A 21,081-nucleotide genomic window follows, 5' to 3' on the forward strand; every position below is an offset into this window, starting at 1 on the left:
TAAATTAAGTACTATCAATAAAATTTAATATGATTAATATTATAAATTAATAATTATTTATTATGAAATAACATTATATTATCTTACAATAAATTATAATATTGGCATTAAAGTAATATTTCAGTATGAACAAATATAAATAGATAAACTATGTTATCAAATAAGATTTTACTATATTACATTAAATTATATAAATCTTAGTAACTAAAAATTAGGAATATTTCACATATATGATATTATGAAATAAATGTGAATACATATTAATCTCTAGTTAATAATAATTGTCTAATAAAATTAAATCAATACTTTAGATATAATTTAGTAATAGTTAATCTTAAATAAATTGAAGTCAAAATTAGATTATTAGTATTTTGAGATAAACATGGAAATAATATTAGAAATAAATTATTATCTAATAGAATATTTACTGTATAATATTGAATTTATATTATCAATAGAATAATAATACAATTACTTACTAATAAATAATATGTTACTCTAGAAACTATTACCAATAATATTTTGATAATATATTGAACATTATAATAATAATTTATTTAATGATAAATTAAATTTTATTTAAATACATTTATTTTAAATAAATAATATTTTATAATTATTAATTAAGTATATTTTTTATAAAGAATAATTGAACATTTCAGTAAATAAACTATAATTACGTAACAAACTTAAGTATATTTTATAATATATTCTAATGAAATTAGTAAATTGTACGTCAATATGCATGGCTTAAAAATAATACATAAATATATTTCATAGTCTAAATAGATAGATCTTCTATTTAAGTGAAATACATACGTGTATGATTAAAAAACACATACCTAAATAGATCTTCATAATTTTTTTTAGTATGTAGTTGTGTTATAAATGCACATGATTGGATCTATTTACAATGAACGCGACATGACATTATCAAGCCACTTGCGTTATTTTATTATTTGACGTTTATTAATCTTATATAATGTAATTGCCTGTATGGTATTGTGGAACTAGAATACAATTTGTTTATTAGAACAGATTATATATTAATTAATAATTCTACATGAATTTATCATTTTGTTAATATAATTGTTAACTACATAATTATTAATTAGAGTTAATATGTAGTAGATATTGTCAAACGTTTAGCTATTTTTTATACATGTTTCTAATTTATTTAGTATTAATATCTAGTTTGGTAATTGTTAAATAATTGAATACTATGTACAGTAAAAATTGATATTATTGAAAGATAAAATTAAATTTATTTCTCTGTATCGTTTTGTTCCCAACGTTTTCGTGCTATTTTAAATCCCTAACATTTTAAAATCGTCTTAATTTTGTCTCGCCGCCAATTCTATTAACAGATCCCTAACGACAGGACAACATTTAGTCAATTTTGAAACGTTAAGAAATTAAATAGGACTATTGAAATGTTAGGGACAATTTTGGAACTTATCCCAAACATTACGGACAAAACGATACTTTACTCTCGACGAGTGAGTCACATGATTCCACCATCCGACATCATTGTTCCGTATCTGAGGGAGCTGAATTCGGCAACACGATGCCTCTCAGGGATTTCATATTCGACAACTCTCTGATCACGACATTCATGGAGCGATGCCATCCGAAGACCCACACGTTCTATCTACTGAGTGAGGCCACTATCACCCTATTAGACGTGGCTACCATCTTGGACATTTTTGCCTATTTTTTGGACAAAAACTGGAGCAGAAGAAGATATGAAATGTATGTGGAGAATGCCAAAGGTTGCATATCCTTTTATAGCAGTTAAAAATCTGTCTTAATGTATCTCACTTAAACTGTAAACGCTTTAATTAAACACATATCTCGTTTACAGTGTAAACCAGATATACATGTGTCACGCACACTAGCTTATCTTTTTTTTATATTTGGATAAAGCCAATTCAATAACTATATATTAGGGGTGTTCAAAACCGATCCAGACCAAACTAAATCGATGAACCAAACCGAAGAAACCGAAAATCGAAAAAATCGAAAAAATATTGTTTTGCTGTTTTTTCTCAGTTTGGTTCGGTTTTTGGGTTTTACCATGAAAATCCTAACCAAACCGAACTGAACCGATTCTACCAAAAACCCTAAAAATTAAAAACTACCAACCCCATCCCCACCCCCACCCCCCCCCCAAACGAGTCTTAGTGGTGTGCTACTGCTGCGTGACTGCGTCCCTTCCCAAATCCCCAATCGAAACATAACCCCCAAATCCCAGATCGGAACCTAACCATTAACCACGCAAGGCACCATATTTCGCCCTCTGCGACCTGTGCACCCACTCACCCAACCATGGAGCTAGCCTGAGCCACCCGTGTCCTTGAGTCTCGAAGCCTTCCTCCAAATCCCACCGCCGAACAAAGCAGATTTCCCACCGCCGGTGCACCATGAAGACGAAGACCCAGCTCAACACAGCACCTCGCCACCACCCAGTCACCCACTGACCCAACAGCCACAGGACAACACAGCAGACAGCACCAATGATCAACACAGGACCTCTGACCTCGCCACCTCCACCCAGCAGCGTTTCTGGGTTCTGGCCACCCACGATCAAGACAGCACCTCCCAGTCTCCCACCCAGCTACAGATTCAAGTGAATAAGGAGCTCGAGCCATCTATTCAGGTAATCTTTGGTTGTTTACCATTTGCTGTTTACTGATGCATTATTGGTATTGCTGGTTATTGTTCAGTTTATTCAGTTTAGGGTTATTGTTGGTATTGCTGTTTACCATCTATTCAGTTTATTGTTGGTAATTTGGTCTTACTGATTTATTGTTCAATTTAGGGTTATCAATTTATTGTTCAGGTTTTGTTCAGTTTATCAGGTTTTGTTCAGGCATTGCTGGTTTTAATAATTGGTTCTATTTTTATTTTGCTATATGATTTTTGGTTTAGGATTTTTGGTTCTGTTCTTTCTAATTTATTCTTGCAGTTTTGGTAATTTGTTGTATTTTTTTGAATAGCAAATATCGAAAGTGTATGGAACGGAATTAATGTTGTCATTTTTTTCTTTTTCATTAATTGTTATAGGGGTATTATAGGTGAAGTGCAGCTCATCTTGCTATGGGAAAATTCAAGGAGGCTCTAAAAGATTTTCAGCAGGTAATTATATGCAATTATAAATGTCTGTTTTCTTAAAAAGGTTGCAGGTCATGGCTCATTTAAATATAAAATTGTTGTATTGCTACATTGCTAAATACATATAGGTTGGTACTCATTGCTTTCATTTTTTATGTTTCTAAAATAATAATATTTCTTTTTGTTCGATGTTGTTTGTGAGATCTTTAAAGTCATGCAATTCTCTTATTTATTTAATCTGCCCTTTCATAACAACTTTAATTACCTCACTTATGATATTATTTAGCATATACTGTCCAAATGTGTTTGATCTGATTTTTTTATATTAAAATAAGTCAAGAAAATGTGCCCAAATGACACTGATGCATCAAAGAAATTGAAGGAGTGTGAAAAAGCTGTTATGAAACTTAAATTTGAAGAAGCAATTGTTGTGCCAGAACATCAAAGACGTCTAATAGCCGACTCCATAGATTTCCATTCTATAGGTACTATGTTAAATATGGCATCTGTTTAAAGTTTTGTTAGCAATAATTCAAAAATAATAGAAAGTGTGTTGAGCAAATATGGATACTTGTGTACCACATCTTTGTGCAGACAAAGAGTAGAACTCCAAAAAAGAATTTATGTACTTAGAGAATGATTACCTTGAAAAGAAAGTTTAGTTTCGTCAATGATGTGGATTGTGTATTTGTGTTGTTACAGTAATGCCATTCAATGAATTAGTTTGATTCTGTTCTTTTTAATTTGTTCTTGCAGCTTTGGTAATTTATAATAGTATTGTAGTATTTTTTTTTGAATTGATCGAAAAAATCGAACAAACCGAACCAAACCAAACCGATTTTGATTGATTTGGTTTGGTTCGGATGGTCTCAACAAAAAAACTAAACCAAACCGAACCGCAGTTTAATTAGACGATCGGATCGGATGACATTTCTCTCAAAAATCGAACCAAACTGCACCGCGAACATATATTATTCCTAAATTGCTTTTATGTATTGAAAAAAAATCTAAAAAAAAAGCTAAAAGGTTTATCTAAAATTCGACTCCTCCATATTAAAAATCCTAGATTTGTCCTTGGTAATATAAATACAAAAATATTTTATACACAATTATAATTAAAATATCTTTTTTTCATAATTTTTCATGAATATTCTAAGATAATATGAGTGATTCTTTGTTTCGTGTTTGTCAATTCCCATTTCTTCTTTAATTTTGAAACTTCTATCATGAAATTAACAAATAATATGCATAATCATAGATATACTAATTAAAAAATGAAGAATTTTTAGTTAAATAAAAAAATAATACAAATTAATATCTTAAAAAGACATAAAAGTTGATAAAAATTAACAAATTTACTTCACAAGTTATGGTAGTTTTGCAGGTTTTATATTATATTTGTTTTTTAAAATCTTGTACAAGGATCACGCTTTATATAAATATTGAGAGGACAAAAAAATTAACAATGCATTTAATTTTAAGATAATTTGATATGATTGATTTTTAACTAGTTTATTTAAGTCAATTATTGAAAGTATGACATTATGAATTTAAGATTTACAGATATCAGTTTTAGTGAATTGGCAAAGTGAAAAAGTAAATCTTATTAAAAAAACTATTATGAATATTTTTAATAAGAAAAATGCTACATGACTGATGAGCGGATAATTTATACGTTTTTTGGCATTGTTTTCATATAGTTTTTAGTGAGTTTGAGCTACTTTTAGGGATGTTTTCATTAGTTTTTATGTTAAATTCACATTTCTGGACTTTACTATGAGTTTGTGTGTTTTTCTGTGATTTCAGGTAAATTCTGACTGAAATTGAGGGATTTGAGCAAAACTCTGAAGAAGGCTGACAAAAGGACTGCTGATGCTGTTGGAATCTGACCTCCCTGCACTCGGAATGGATTTTCTGGAGCTACAGAACTACAATTGGCGCGCTCTCAACGGCGTTGGAAAGTAGACATCCAGGGCTTTCCAGCAATATATAATAGTCCATACTTTATTCGAAGAATGACGACGTAACTTGGCGTTAAACGCCAAGTACACGCTGCTGTCTGGAGTTAAACGCCAGAAAAACGTCATGATCTGGAGTTAAACGCCCAAAACACGTCATAACTCAAAGTTTAATGCCAAGAAATGCCTTAGCTCGTGGAATGATCAAGCTCAGCCCAAGCATACACCAAGTGGGCCCCGGAAGTGGATTTATGCATCAATTACTTACTCATGCAAACCCTAGTAGCTAGTCTAGTATATATAGGACATTTATCTATTGTATTAGACATCCTGGATTGTATTTTGAATCCTGTGATCACGTTAGAGAGGGCTGGCCATTCGGCCATGCCTGAACTCTTTGCTTATGTATTTTCAACGGTGGAGTTTCTGCACACCATAGATTAAGGGTGTGGAGCTCTGTTGTACCTCAAGTATTAATGAAATTCTATTATCTTTTATTCAAATCTCTTTTATTCTTATTCCAAGATATTCATTCGTACCCAAGAACATGATGAATGTAATGAGTCAGATTACCCTCATTATCATTCTCACTTATGAACGCGCGTGATTGACAACCACTTCCGTTCTACATGCAACAGAGCTTGAATGTATATCTCTTAGATTCCCCAACAGAATCTTCGTGGTATAAGCTAGATAGATGGCGGCATTTATGAGGATCCGGAAAGTCTCACCTTGTCTGTGGTATTCCGAGTAGGATCCTGGGAATCCGGAAAGTCCGACCTTGTCTGTGGTGTTCCGAGTAGGATTCCGGTAATGAATGACCGTGACGTGCTTCAAACTTTAACCTGCTGGGCGTTAGTGACAGACGCAAAAGAGGGATTCTATTCCAGTAGGAGCGGGAACCAACCGGTGATTAGCCGTACTGTGACAGAGTGCGTTAGCATAGTTTTCACTGCGAGGATGGAATGTAGCCATCAGCCATGGGTGATGCCTCCAGACTGGTTAGCTGTGCGAGTGACAGCCGCACAGGATATTTCCCCGTGAGGAATGAAAGTAGCCACAGTTGATGGTGAACCCCTATACAAAGCTTGCCATGGAAAGGAGTAAGAAGAACTGAGTAGAAGGAGTAGGAGAACAGGCGTCCAAGAGCTCTACAGCATCTCCATCCGCTTATCTGAAATTCCTACCAATGAATCTGCATAAGTATCTTTATCCCTTTCATTATTTCTATTTTCTAAATCCATAAACCATTTTAATCTGCCTAACTGAGATTTGCAAGGTGACCATAGCTTGCTTCATACCAACAATCTCTGTGGATTCGACCTTTACTCACGTAAGGTTTATTACTTGGACGACCCAGTACACTTGCTGGTTAGTTGAACGGAGTTGTGAAAATAAACAATGCCCTCAGAGTATAAATCCAATTACAAGAAAAAAGGGAATCACAATTTCGTCCACCAAGTTTTTGGCGCCGTTGCCGGGGATTGTTCGAGTATGGACAACTGACGGTTCATCTTGTTGCTCAGATTAGGTAATTTTCTTTCCAAAAATCTTTTTCCAAAATTTTTCTTTTATTTTTTCGTTTTTTTTCCAAAATATTTTCGAAAAAAAAAATTTAGAAAATCATAAAAATCAAAAATATTTTGTGTTTCTTGTTTGAGTATTGTGTTAATTTTTAAGTTTGGTGTCAATTGCATGCTTTAAAATTTTTTCTTGCAATTTTTCGAAAATCTCATGCATTCATAGTGTTCTTCATGATCTTCAAGTTGTTCTTGACAAGTCTTCTTGTTTGATCTTGATGATTTCTTGTTTTGTGTCTTTTGTTGTTTTTCATATGCATTTTTGCATTCATATTTTCCATGCATTAAAGATTTCTAAGTTTGGTGTCTTGCATGTTTTCTTTGCATCAAAAATCTTTCAAAATTATGTTCTTGATGTTCATCATGATCTTCAAAGTGTTCTTGGTGTTCATCTTGACATTCATAGCATTCTTGCATGCATCTTGTGTCTTGATCCAAAATTTTCATGTTTTGGGTCATTTTTTGTGTTTTTCTTTAAAATTCAAAAATCAAAAAAAAAAATATCTTTTCCTTATTTCTCTCTAAAATTTCGAAATTTTGGGTTGACTTGGTCAAAAATTTTTAAAATTAGTTGTTTCTTACAAGTCAAGTCAAAATTTCAATTTTAAAAAAATCTTATCTTTTCAAAATCTTTTTCAAAAATCATATCTTTTTCATTTTTTTATATAATTTTCGAAAATTTCAAAATTAATTTTCAAAATATTTTCAAAAATCTTTTTCTTATCTTTATATCAAATTTTCGAAAATTAGCTAACAATTAATGTGATTGGTTCAAAAATTTGAAGTTTGTTACTTTCTTGTTAAGAAAGGTTCAATCTTTAAGTTCTAGAATCTTATCTTGTAGTTTCTTGTTAGTTAAGTCAATTTTAAAATTAAATCTTTTTCAAAATATCTTTTTCAAATATATCATTTTATCTTTTATCTTATCTTTTTCAAAAATTTATCTTTTTCAAAATTTGATTTCAAGATATCTTATCTAACTTCTTATCTTCTTATCTTTTTTTTCAAAATTTGATTTCAAATCTTTTTCAATCAACTAACTAACTTTTTGTTTGTTTCTTATCTTTTTCAAAACCATCTAACTACTCTTCCCTTTCTAATTTTCGAAAATTCTCCCTCTCTTTTTCAAAAATTCTTTTTGTTTTAAATTTTAATTTTAATCTCATCTTATCTTTAATTTTCGAAAATCACTAACCTGTTTTCAAAAATTATTTTCGAAAATCCTCTCCCTCTCTTTTCCTATTCTATTTAATTAATTAATTACTAACACTTCTCTTCCCCTCTCTTCATCCAAAATCCGAATCCATCCCTCTTCTTTCTTCTACCCCTTTCTTCTTCTACTAACATAAAGGAATCTTTATACTGTGACATAGAGGATTCCTTTTTCTTTTCTTGTTTTCTTCTCTTTCTTATGAGCAGGAACAAGGATAAAGGCACTCTTGTTGAAGCTGATCCAGAACCTGAAAGGACTCTGAAGAGAAAATTTAGAGAAGCTAAATTACAACAATCCAGAAATAACCTTTCAGAAATTTTCGAACAAGAGAAGGAGATGGCAGCCGAAAATAATGATAATAATAATGCAAGGAGAATGCTTGGTGACTTCACAAAGCCAACATCCAAGTTTGATGGAAGAAGCATCTCCATTCCTGCCATTGGAGCCAATAACTTTGAGCTTAAGCCTCAACTAGTTGCATTAATGCAACAAAACTGCAAGTTTTATGGACTTCCATCTGAAGATCCTTATCAGTTCTTAACTGAGTTCTTGCAGGTCTGTGATACTGTAAAGACAAATGGAGTTAATCCTGAAGTCTACAGACTCATGCTTTTCCCTTTTGCTGTAAGAGACAGAGCTAGAATATGGTTGGATTCACAACCTAAGGATAGCCTGGACTCCTGGGATAAGCTGGTCACTGCCTTCTTGGATAAATTCTTTCCTCCTCAAAAGCTGAGCAAGCTAAGAGTGGATGTTCAAACCTTCAAGCAAAAAGATGGTGAATCCCTCTATGAAGCTTGGGAAAGATACAAGCAGCTGACCAAGAGATGTCCATCTGACATGTTTTCAGAGTGGACCCTATTAGATATATTCTATTATGGTCTCTCTGAATTTTCGAAAATGTCATTGGACCATTCTGCAGGTGGATCTATTCACCTAAAGAAAACGCCTGAAGAGGCTCAAGAACTCATTGACATGGTTGCAAACAACCAGTTCATGTACACCTCTGAGAGGAATTCCGTGAATAATGGGGTCCCTCAGAAGAAAGGAGTTCTTGAAATTGATGCTCTGAATGCCATATTGGCTCAAAACAAAGTGTTGACTCAACAAGTCAACATAATCTCTCAAAATCTGAATGGATTGCAACATGCATCCAACAGTACTAGAGAAGTAGCTTCTGAAGAAGCTTATGATCCTGAGAACCCTGCCATGGCAGAGGTTAATTACTTAGGTGAACCTTATGGAAACACCTATAACTCATCATGGAGAAATCATCCAAATTTCTCATGGAAGGATCAACAAAAACCTCAACAAGGTTTTAACAATGGTGGACGCAATAGGCTAGGCAATAGTAAGCCATATCCATCATCTTCTCAGCAACAGACAGAGAACTCTGAACAAAATAATTCCAATTTAGCCAATATAGTCTCTGATCTGTCAAAGGCCACTTTCAGTTTCATGAATGAAACAAGATCCTCCATTAGGAATTTGGAGGCACAAGTAGGCCAGCTGAGTAAGAAAGTTATTGAAACTCCTCCCAGTACTCTCCCAAGCAATACAGAAGAAAATCCAAAAGGAGAGTGCAAAGCCATTGATTTAGTCAACATGGCCGAATGCACAAAGGAGGAGGAGGACAAAAATCCCAGTGAGGAAGACCTCCTGGGACGTCCTCCAAGCAAGAAGGAGCTTCCTAATAAGGATCCTGAGGAATCTGAGGCTCACACAGAGACCATAGAGATTCCACTAAATCTCCTTCTGCCATTCATGAGCTCTGACTATTATTCATCCTCTGAAGAGGATGAAGATGTGACTGAAGAGCAAGTTGCTCAATACCTAGGAGCTATCATGAAACTGAATGCCAAGCTATTAGGTAATGAGACTTGGGAAAGTGAACCTCCCTTGCTCATTAGTGATTTGGATACTTGGACTCAGGAAACTCTACCTCAAAAGAGACAAGATCCTGGCAAGTTCTTAATACCTTGCACCATTGGCACCATGAGCTTTGAAAAAGCTCTATGTGACCTTGGGTCAGGAATAAACCTTATGCCACTCTCTGTAATGGAGAAGCTAGGGATCATTGAGGTACAACCTGCCTTGTTCTCATTACAATTGGCAGACAAGTCCATGAGAGAAGCTCATGGGATAGTAGAGGACGTGCTAGTAAAGGTTGAAGGCCTTTACATCCCTACTGATTTCATAATCCTAGATACTAGGAAGGAAGATGATGAATGCATCATCCTAGGAAGACCTTTCCTAGCCACAGCAGGAGCTGTGATAGATGTCAATAGAGGTGAGCTAGTCCTTCAATTAAATGGAGAATATCTTGTGTTTCAAGCACATGGCCATCCCTCTGTGACAAAAGAGAGTAAGCATGAAGAGCTTCTCTCAGTTCAAGGTCAAGAAGAGTCCACACAGTCAGACTCTAAGTTTGGTGTTGTGAAGCCACAACCAAACTCTAAGTTTGGTGTTCAAACCCCATATCCAAACTCTAAGTTTGGTGTTGGGACTAGACAACATTGACTTGATTGCTCTGTGGCTCCCTGAGAGCCACTGCCAAGCTACTGACATTAAAGAAGCGCTTGTTGGGAGGCAACCCAATTTTATTTATCTAATTTTATTTTATTTTGTTTCTTTGTTATTTTGTGTTGAATTAGGTACATGATCATGAGGAGTCACGAAAAAAAAATCAAAAAAATTAAAAACAGAGTCAAAAACAGAAGAAAAAAAATTTTTCACCCTGGAGGACGCACGGGCTGGCGTTCAACGCCCAGAAGATGCATCTGGCGGGCGTTCAACGCCAGAACAGAGCATCTTCCTGGCGCTGAATGCCCAAAACAAGCTACATCCTGGCGTTTAACGCCAGGATGCGCACGCAGAGGACAATCTGGCGCTGAACGCCAGAAACAAGCTTGAAACTGGCGTTCAACGCCAGAAACAAGCATCACATGGGCGTTTAACGCCCAGAACATGCACCAATGGGCGTTTGAACGCCAGAATGATGCATGAAGGCAATTTACACGCCTATAGGGTGAAGGAATGGTATTTCTTTTCACCTCAGGACCTGTGGACCCCACAGGATCCCCACCTCAGGATCTGTGGACCCCACAGGATCCCCACCTACCTTTTCTTTTAATCCTAATCACACTCTCCTAATCCAAATCTCATTTTCAATGTCACCCTTCCCAAAACCTTTACCAATCACATCAATTCCTCTTCCCAATTACACCATGCACCATTCACATCAACCTCCTCTTCCCCATAAACCCCACCTACCTCCATTACATTCAAATTCAATTTCCCACCCTTTCCCACCCAAAATGGCCGAAACCTAACCCTCCCCCCTCCCTATAAATACCTCTCCTTTCTTCTTCATTTTCACACAACAACAACCCCTTCTTCTCTCATATAGCCGAACCCCCTCCTCTCCTTCTCTACCCAAATTCTCTTCTTCTTCTTCTACTCTTCTTTTCTTTTTTGCTCGAGGACGAGCAAATTTTAAGTTTGGTGTGGTAAAAAGCCTAAGCTTTTTATTTTTCATTCACCATCAATGGCACCCAAGACCGGAGTTTCCTCAAGAAAAGGAAAAGGGAAGGCAAAAGCTTCCACTTCCGAATCATGGGAGAAGGAGAGATTCATCTCCAAAAGCCATCAAGACCACTTCTATGATGTTGTGGCAAAGAAAAAGGTGATCCCCAAGGTCCCTTTCAAGCTCAAAAAGAATGAGTATCCGGAAATCCGACATGAGATCCAAAGAAGAGGATGGGAAGTCATAACCAACCCCATGCAACAAGTCGGATTATTGATGGTTCAAGAGTTCTATGCTAATGCATGGATCACTAGGAACCATGATCAAAGTATGAACCCGAATCCAAAGAACTACCTCACAATGGTTCGGGGGAAATACTTAGATTTCAGTCCGGAAAATGTGAGGTTGGCGTTTCATTTACCCATGATGCAAGGTGATGAACGCCCCTACACAAGAAGGGTCAACTTTAATCAAAGGTTGGACCAAGTCCTTGCGGACATTTGTGTGGAAGGCACCCAATGGAGAGTAGACTCCAAAGGCAAACCAGTCCAACTAAGAAGACTGGACCTCAAGCCTGTAGCTAGAGGATGGTTGGAGTTCATCCAAAGATCCATCATCCCTACAAGCAACCGATCTGAAGTTACTGTGGATCGGGCCATCATGATTCATAGCATCATGACTGGAGAGGAAGTAGAGGTTCATGAAGTCATAGCCAATGAACTCTACAAAATAGCTGACAAGCCTTCATACATGGCACGGCTAGCCTTCCCCCACCTCATATGCCATCTATGTTATTCAGCCGGAGTTATCATAGATGGAGATGTCTCCATTGAAGAAGACAAGCCCATCACCAAGAAAAGGATGGAGCAAACAAGAGAAGTTCCTCACGGCCCTCAAGAAGAACATGAGGAAGTTCATCATCAACAAATGCCTCAAGGAATGCACTTTCCTCCCAACAACTATTGGGAGCAACTTAGTACCTCTTTGGAAGACTTGAGTCATAATGTTGAACAACTAAGGGTGGAACACCATGAACACGCCCTCACTCTCCAAGAAATAAGAGAAGATCAAAGAGCTATGAGGGAGGAGCAACAAAGGCAAGGAAGGGATATAGAAGAATTGAAGAACATCATTGGTCCTTCAAGAAGAAGACGCCACTAGAGGTGGATTCATTCCTTGTTCTTTATTTTCTTTCTGTTTTCGGTTTTTAAGTGTTATGTTTATCTATATTTTTGTGTCTCTACTTCATGATCATTAGTGTGTAACCATGCCTAAAAGCTATGAATAAAATCCATTAGTCTTTCACCTCTCTTAAAAGAAAAATGTTTTAATTCAAAAGAACAAGAAGTACATAATTTTCGAAATTATTAGTGAATTTAATTTAATTATATTGATGTGGTGGCAATAATTTTTGTTTTCTGAATGAATGAATGAACAGTGCATATTTTTGATCTTGTTGTCTATGAGTGTTAAAATTGTTGGCTCTTGAAAGAATGATGAACAAAGAGAAATGTTATTGATGATCTGAAAAACATCATGAAATTGATTCTTGAAGCAAGAAAAAGCAGCAAAAAAAAAAGTGGCGAAAATTTTAGCAAAGATCCAAGGCTTTGAGCATCAATGGATAGGAGGGCCCAAGGAAATTAAATCCAGGCCTAAGCGGCTAAATCAAGCTGTCCCTATTCATGTGCTTGTGTCATGAAGGTCCAAGTGAAAAGCTTGAGACTGAGTGGTTAAAGTCGTGATCCAAAGCTAAAGAGTGTGCTTAAGAGCTCTGGACACCACTAACTGGGGACTTTAGCAAAGCTAAGTCACAATCTGAAAAGGTTCACCCAGTTATGTGTCTGTGGCATTTGTGTATCCGGTGGTAATACTGGAAGACAAAGTGCTTAGGGCCACAGCCAAGACTCATAAAGTAGCTGTGTTCAAGAATCAACATGCCTAACTAGGAAAGTCAATAACACTATCTGAAATTCTAAGTTCCTAGAGAAGCCAATCACTCTAAACTTCAAAGGAAAAAGTGAGATGCCAAAACTGTTCAGAAGCAAAAAGCTACAAGTCCCGCTCATGTAATTAAATTAATATTCATTGATATTTTGGAATTTATAGTATATTCTCTTCTTTTTATCCTATTTGATTTTCAGTTGCTTGGGGACAAGCAACAATTTAAGTTTGGTGTTGTGATGAGCGGATAATTTATACGCTTTTTGGCATTGTTTTCATATAGTTTTTAGTGAGTTTGAGCTACTTTTAGGGATGTTTTCATTAGTTTTTATGTTAAATTCACATTTCTGGACTTTACTATGAGTTTGTGTGTTTTTCTGTGATTTCAGGTAAATTCTGACTGAAATTGAGGGATTTGAGCAAAACTCTGAAGAAGGCTGACAAAAGGACTGCTGATGCTGTTGGAATCTGACCTCGCTGCACTCGGAATGGATTTTCTGGAGCTACAGAACTCCAATTGGCGTGCTCTCAACGGCGTTGGAAAGTAGACATCCAGGGCTTTCCAGCAATATATAATAGTCCATACTTTATTCGAAGAATGACGACGTAACTTGGCGTTAAACGCCAAGTACACGCTGCTGTCTGGAGTTAAACGCCAGAAAAACGTCATGATCCGGAGTTAAACGCCCAAAACACGTCATAACTCAAAGTTTAACGCCAAGAAATGCCTTAGCTCGTGGAATGATCAAGCTCAGCCCAATCATACACCAAGTGGGCCCCGGAAGTGGATTTATGCATCAATTACTTACTCATGCAAACCCTAGTAGCTAGTCTAGTATATATAGGACATTTATCTATTGTATTAGACATCCTGGATTGTATTCTGAATCCTGTGATCACGTTAGAGAGGGCTGGCCATTCGGCCATGCCTGAACTCTTTGCTTATGTATTTTCAACGGTGGAGTTTCTGCACACCATAGATTAAGGGTGTGGAGCTCTGTTGTACCTCAAGTATTAATGAAATTCTATTATCTTTTATTCAAATCTCTTTTATTCTTATTCCAAGATATTCATTCGTACCCAAGAACATGATGAATGTAATGAGTCAGATTACCCTCATTATCATTCTCACTTATGAACGCGCGTGATTGACAACCACTTCCGTTCTACATGCAACAGAGCTTGAATGTATATCTCTTAGATTCCCCAACAGAATCTTCGTGGTATAAGCTAGATAGATGGCGGCATTTATGAGGATCCGGAAAGTCTCAACTTGTCTGTGGTATTCCGAGTAGGATCCTGGGAATCCGGAAAGTCCGACCTTGTCTGTGGTGTTCCGAGTAGGATTCCGGTAATGAATGACCGTGACGTGCTTCAAACTTTAACCTGCTGGGCGTTAGTGACAGACGCAAAAGAGGGATTCTATTCCAGTAGGAGCGGGAACCAACCGGTGATTAGCCGTACTGTGACAGAGTGCGTTAGCATAGTTTTCACTGCGAGGATGGGATGTAGCCATCAGCCATGGGTGATGTCTCCAGACTGGTTAGCTGTGCGAGTGACAGCCGCACAGGATATTTCCCCGTGAGGAATGAAAGTAGCCACAGTTGATGGTGAACCCCTATACAAAGTTTGCCATGGAAAGGAGTAAGAAGAACTGAGTAGAAGGAGTAGGAGAACAGGCGTCCAAGAGCTCTACAGCATCTCCATCCGCTTATCTGAAATTCCTACCAATGAATCTGCATAAGTATCTTTATCCCTTTCATTATTTCTATTTTCTAAATCCATAAACCATTTTAATCTGCCTAACTGAGATTTGCAAGGTGACCATAGCTTGCTTCATACCAACAATCTCTGTGGATTCGACCCTTACTCACGTAAGGTTTATTACTTGGACGACCCAGTACACTTGCTGGTTAGTTGAACGGAGTTGTGAAAATAAACAATGCCCTCAGAGTATAAATCCAATTACAAGAAAAAAGGGAATCACAATTTCGTCCACCAATGACCAACAAGTATTATTATTTTTGGCAAGCACTTAACCGATAATAATTTGTACTCATATTTAAAGAAATTTTACACACAATAAGCATATAGTTTGCACCTATGTTTATCAAAATTTTGCACACATGAATCATTACCATTTGCATCCAAATTTTTCAGAATTTGAACCTATAAATTAATAAAATTTATCTGTTAAAGATAATTTAGTATTTATATTGACCAAAAGATGACCAAAACAACTAAAAATTGATAATCTCCAAAAATTTCTCTTTTAATAATAATAATAATAATAATAATAATAATAATAATAATAATAATACCAAGAACAAAAATAATAATAACTATGATAATATCAACAATACTATTTAATAGTTATTTTTATTCAAAGTAATAATATTTTTTATAAAATTTAGACACTTTATAAATATATACTCTCATATAATTCATAGGTCAGTCAGAACTTAACAATTCTTGGAGTCAGATTTGTCTTTGTAAACCTTGAACCAAGTCCAAAAAAAAGGAAATAAAAAAGAAAAAGCAAATTATTCATTAAACTAATAAATTTTATTGCTTCATCTACCTCTACTATTTTATTTTGTCAAAAAAAATAAAAATGTTTAATTTCTTTTATTTTGTTTAAAATTTTAATTGCACTTTTGGTTTTTTCAATTTCTAGAATAAAATAATGAGAAGAGAAATGTTAGAAGAGTATCAAAATTTATTATTTTTTATCATTATTTAGCTATCAATGTATAAAAATATGAGATAAAGTATGTTGTTGGATTACTAGACTAAAAAAACTACACTAAAAAAATTAAATTTATAATTAAATAATAGCTAAAAATAATAAATTTTGATGATCCCTTAACATTTCTCTAACAAAAATAGTAGCATAGTTTAATAAAATAACGTGAATAATTGTAAAACAATTTTATAACAACATGTGGTATATTTAATAAAAAATTGTTTACGCATATTTTAAATTTATCTTTTTCATAATTTAAAATATATAATACAAACACCTAGCTAATATTTTTCAATTAATAGTAAATAGTAATTATGTACGCAACCATTAAAATGACTCTCATCACTTTAATGGAATTTTTATTTTCAAAATATATTTTGTCTAATTAAATAATAAACTTTTTTTGAAAAAAGATAACTTTAATAATTTGAGAAAACATTTTGTTAAGAAGAATTAGATAACACCTTATATTAGATCAATTTTTTTTTTAAAAAAGAGTAGTAATTGTTTGATGTTTGTCTTTGTCCAATTACATATAAAATCCATATATATGGAGGTCTTTTTTAGAAATATAATTATGGTTGTACCCAACAACGGTGAACTTTTGAAACTTACAGTATCAAAGCAATTTCAATAGTGTTGTCAGTTGTTCTTTTTATATAAGTCAGTCAAAACTTAGTCATTTTTAACCATTATATTCTTTGCCACTAAAAAACTCTCCTTATACAAACTTTTATTTTCAACTAGTGAACCCTAAAATTTATATCGCTAGGCTAATTACTATAAATAGTAATAAGAATTACTTATTAGTATATTTAGTTATTAATTATATAGTAGAACTTCCATAGTGATTTTATAATTTGTAGAAAAAGTTATATCATAGTTAGTTGATTAAGTTATTAAAATATAGGTTAGATTAAGAGTTTAACTATAATAAGCTAACTTATTTTATTTAATAATAATAAGATATGTCATAAAAAGATAATTTATTATTTATTTTAAAAAAATTAAGTTAAAGGAAGAAAAATAATTATGTTAATATTAAGTTAATAGTAGAGCATGAAGCTCCCAAAAGGATCCCCAAACAAAGATCAAAAGACAAAAAAGAGTCAAAACAAAATTCAAATACATATCAAAATTAAGAAACACAATCTAAAAACATACCAAGAGAAGAGGAGTAGAGAGCCACATAAGATAAGACAGAGGAGCAAAAAAGAGATAGAGCACAGAAGAAGTGACGGAAAGAGATCGAAAAGAGTGGATTATTGGATAGGGAAGAGACCGCGAGACGACATTAATCTACCAATTAATACCAGCCACCACCAGAAACATCCAAACTCTAAATTTGGATATGACAGTCAAGGAAAATTTCATAACAAATATGAATAGAGACTCGTGAATTGCATTTACATTTATATGCACTAAATACTTGAGTGATATTATTTAATTTAATAATTAATTTTTATTTTATTTTATAAGTAATAATTCTAAATCTTTTTAGCAATTCTGTTCATATAATTAACAAATAATAAGAGAAAAATATATAAATAATTAAAATAGTTATATGACATAATTATATACCATATATAATAAGATGCTTGCACATAAATAAAATAATATATAACATATTATATGGTTTATATGTGTCTAAATATTATAATTAAAAATAGAGCAATAAAATTGAAACACATAAGATTTTTTTTATTGAACCTACAAACACAAACAACTATTTTTTGATAACATTATTCGATCTAATTGAAGGAAAAAAATTAAATAATACTTATTACTTTATGTTGAATTCTAAAAGATTTTTGGCTATACAATTTTTATGGTGTCATTTCTTGAAAGGAAGTTAGCTTATTGTTAGCTTATTGTTAGAATTACTAATAATTTATTAGTGAGTTTGTTACTGTCCTAATCAGCATTCGCTGTAACTATATATAATGAGATACACATGTAATTACATGATTTAGATTGTTATCAATTCATTCCTTACATATTCACAGAACTTTACTCTTTCTCTATTCTCTCTGGCTTGCTACCTATATAGTATCAGAGCTCTCTCTCCCATTGCTTCTACAACAATGTCTCTGGCGCAAGTGGCGCAAGCCTTTTCTAGTCCAATAGCTATGAGATTGGATGAGGATAACTATCTACCATGGAATGATCAAGTAGAATCTATGAACAAAGGATACGAGATGCTTGACCACATCACAGGACGATCAATTCCAGTGAAGTATCTCTCCAACGGAGATGAAGCTGCCGATGTGATAAATCCAGTGTATACGAAGTGGAAGATGCAGGATGCGTTGTTGAAGACTTGGTTACTAACGTAGATGAGCAAGCGGTTAACGACGAGAATGGTCGGTTGTGTCTTGCACGAAATCTGGTGCAGGTTTATGGATATGGATAAGGAGGCCTCAAAAGAGAATATGGATAAGGAGATCACTAAATATAACAAAAAGAAGTCTGTTAATAGGAAGAAGGGTAAAAGGATAATGGGGTGTAAATTAAAAAGGGGCATTGGTAAAAGAACAAGGAGGTCTGACAAGAAAGAGAAAAAAAAGAAGCATGCAAAAGAGAGTAAAGGCAGACGAGTTGTACTAACCCTAACAAGTGAAGATGAAATTAAAGACTTAAATCTGAAAGTGAGCAACGGTTGGTGGATAGATAGCGTTCAGCAGTTGACAACAACTGATGAAAATAAAGCTGAAAAATATATTAAGGAAGTGGTTCATGAAGCTTGCAGGAATATAAGAGCAGAAATTACAAAAAGTGACAGAGGCAAGAAAAGGAAGATAACAAAAGAGGTAGGTGAATCTAAAAAATTATCTTAATGATTGTTCTTTGAAATTGTAGAGGGTTAAGAAGGGGAAAAAAGGTGGGGTGTGTAAGAGAAATGGTGAGAAAGAATTGTGTAAAAATGATTGTCTTAGTTGAAACAAAGGTCAATAGTATAAAAAAATACAAGATTAATCAGTTATGGGGTAATATTAAATTTCAATGGGACTTTATATCGACTGTGAATGGTGGTGGTGGATTAATTTGTGTCTGGAAAAAAGAGTTTTTATGTTAGCAACAAATAATAAAGGGGGTTAGGTGGATGTATATGCTTGGGAGGATAAAAGGAGTAGAACAATTAGTGGTGCTAATATTGGTCTATGCTCCAAATACAGTAAGGGAAAGAAGAAGTTTATGGGAAGAGTTGCTAAATATGAAAAATAGTGTTAATTTGTCTGTTGTAGCGTTTGGAGACTTTAATGAAGTAACTCACTCTGGAGAAAGAAGCAGTGAAAGAGCAAACAGTGTAAGAATGCAAGATTTTAACCAATGGCTACAAGAAATGAAATTGTTGAAGGTTCCTATGTTGGGACGAAAATATATATGGAGAAATGGAAGACAAGCAAGCTAGATAGGTTCTGTATGAACCCAAACTGGAGTTGTATGCTGCCAGAAATTAAAGTACGGACACTGAAATGCTTAAAGTCTAATCACATACTAATTTTCCTCGAACAAGAAAGGAAGAATTGGGGGCCTAAGCCTATAGAGTCCTGGACATATAGTTCTCATACCCATAATTCAAGAAGATGTTGAATTAATAATGAAGAAATGTAAAGGGGGAGTCAGTGGCTGAAAAGATGAAGAACATGAAAAATCCAATCAAGATATGGAATAGAATTTTTTTTGGAAATATTAAAAAAAAGATTAAATGTTTTGAAGATGAAATTGAGAAAACATAAAAGAATATAGAGAAAGGGATAAATCAAGAAGAGAACCTAATAAGAAGAACGGCACTAAAAAGTCAAGTAGAGGTGTAGTATAAGCGTAGAGCTAACTATTGGAGACAACACTCAAGGGATAAATATATCAAAGATGTGGATAAGAGAACACGATATTTCCATGTTAAGTCAACGATTAGATGTAGAAAAATTCAGAATGATGAGGTACATGTGGGAGGAAAAACGATTAGGGAGCCAAACAGGATAACACAAGCAGCGAGAAGATACTTCAAAGAGTTATATTCTCAAAAAGTGGTGCCTAAAATTAATGAGGATCAATCACGGAGCATTGAAGTGATATCCTCAAATGATGAGATAATAGCAGTACTGTGGTCGTGTGAATCAACAAGATCTCTAGGGCCAGATAGATACAATTTAGGGTTCGTGAAAAAGGTATGGGACACTATTGAGTGGAGTTTATAGATATGGTAAAAAGGTTCTTTATTGAAGGTAGAACGCCGAGAGATGTTAACACAACATGGGTACCGCTGATTGTCAAACGGGATGGTGAAAGAGAGATCAAGGATCTACGCCCTATCAGTATGGTTGGAAGCGTATATAAAGTTATATCAAAGTTAACGACAGCAAGATTGAGGCCTCTAATGGGTAGTCTAGTGGGTGAGACTAAGATGGCATTTGTCTAAAGTCGCCAAATTCTGAATAATGCGCTGATTGCATGTGAGATGGTAGTGTGGCTAAGGAAAGAAAGAACATTAGGGGTGGTTATTAAACTTGACTTCAGAAAGACTTATGAATCAGTTAGGTGGAGCTTTCTTGACCATGTGTTAGAGAGAATAAGGTTTAGTAACGTGTGGCAGAGTTAGATTAATGTTTTGCTAGAGTCAGCAACAATGTCAATATTAGTCAATGGCTCCCCAGCAAGGCCATTTAAGATGGAATGAGGTTTGAGACAAGGTGATCCCATATCACCATTTCTGTTTGTGTTGGTTGCAGATGTGCTTAATAGATTGATCGACGTGCTCTGGGCGTGTGTATTTTGAAAGAATTGGAAGTGGGAAAGAGGAAAGTGTGTTTATTGCATCTTCAATTCGCAGATGACACGGTTCTTTTTTGCGCCCCCCTAAACCAGAGGTAGTGAGAAATTATCAGAAGAATTTTAATGTGTTTGACATGATGTCAAGCCTAGAGATAAACTTTGAAAAGTCCATAATTATTCCAATAAATTGTGATGAGCAAATGACGCATAGTCTGAAGGTTGCA

At 34.5% G+C, this 21,081-nt stretch overlaps 1 protein-coding gene across 3 annotated transcripts in view; it reads right to left on the minus strand.

Annotated features, from left to right (window-relative positions):
* The window catches only part of LOC112780340 (replication protein A 70 kDa DNA-binding subunit C-like), a 22,687-nt gene extending 5,277 nt beyond the window's left edge, over positions 1–17,410 (minus strand). Inside the window, exon 1 of one of the 3 annotated variants that reach the window (XM_072230084.1) lies at positions 17,246–17,410. The gene's annotated coding sequence lies outside the window, so the exon portion shown is untranslated. The remainder of the gene's footprint in view (positions 1–17,245) is intronic. The other 2 variants (XM_072230071.1, XM_072230080.1) reach the window with 2 other exon arrangements.
* Between the last annotated feature and the right edge of the window lie 3,671 nt (positions 17,411–21,081).

Source organism: Arachis hypogaea, chromosome 3, assembly GCF_003086295.3.
Source record: "Arachis hypogaea cultivar Tifrunner chromosome 3, arahy.Tifrunner.gnm2.J5K5, whole genome shotgun sequence".
NCBI classification, from domain to species: Eukaryota; Viridiplantae; Streptophyta; class Magnoliopsida; order Fabales; family Fabaceae; genus Arachis; species Arachis hypogaea.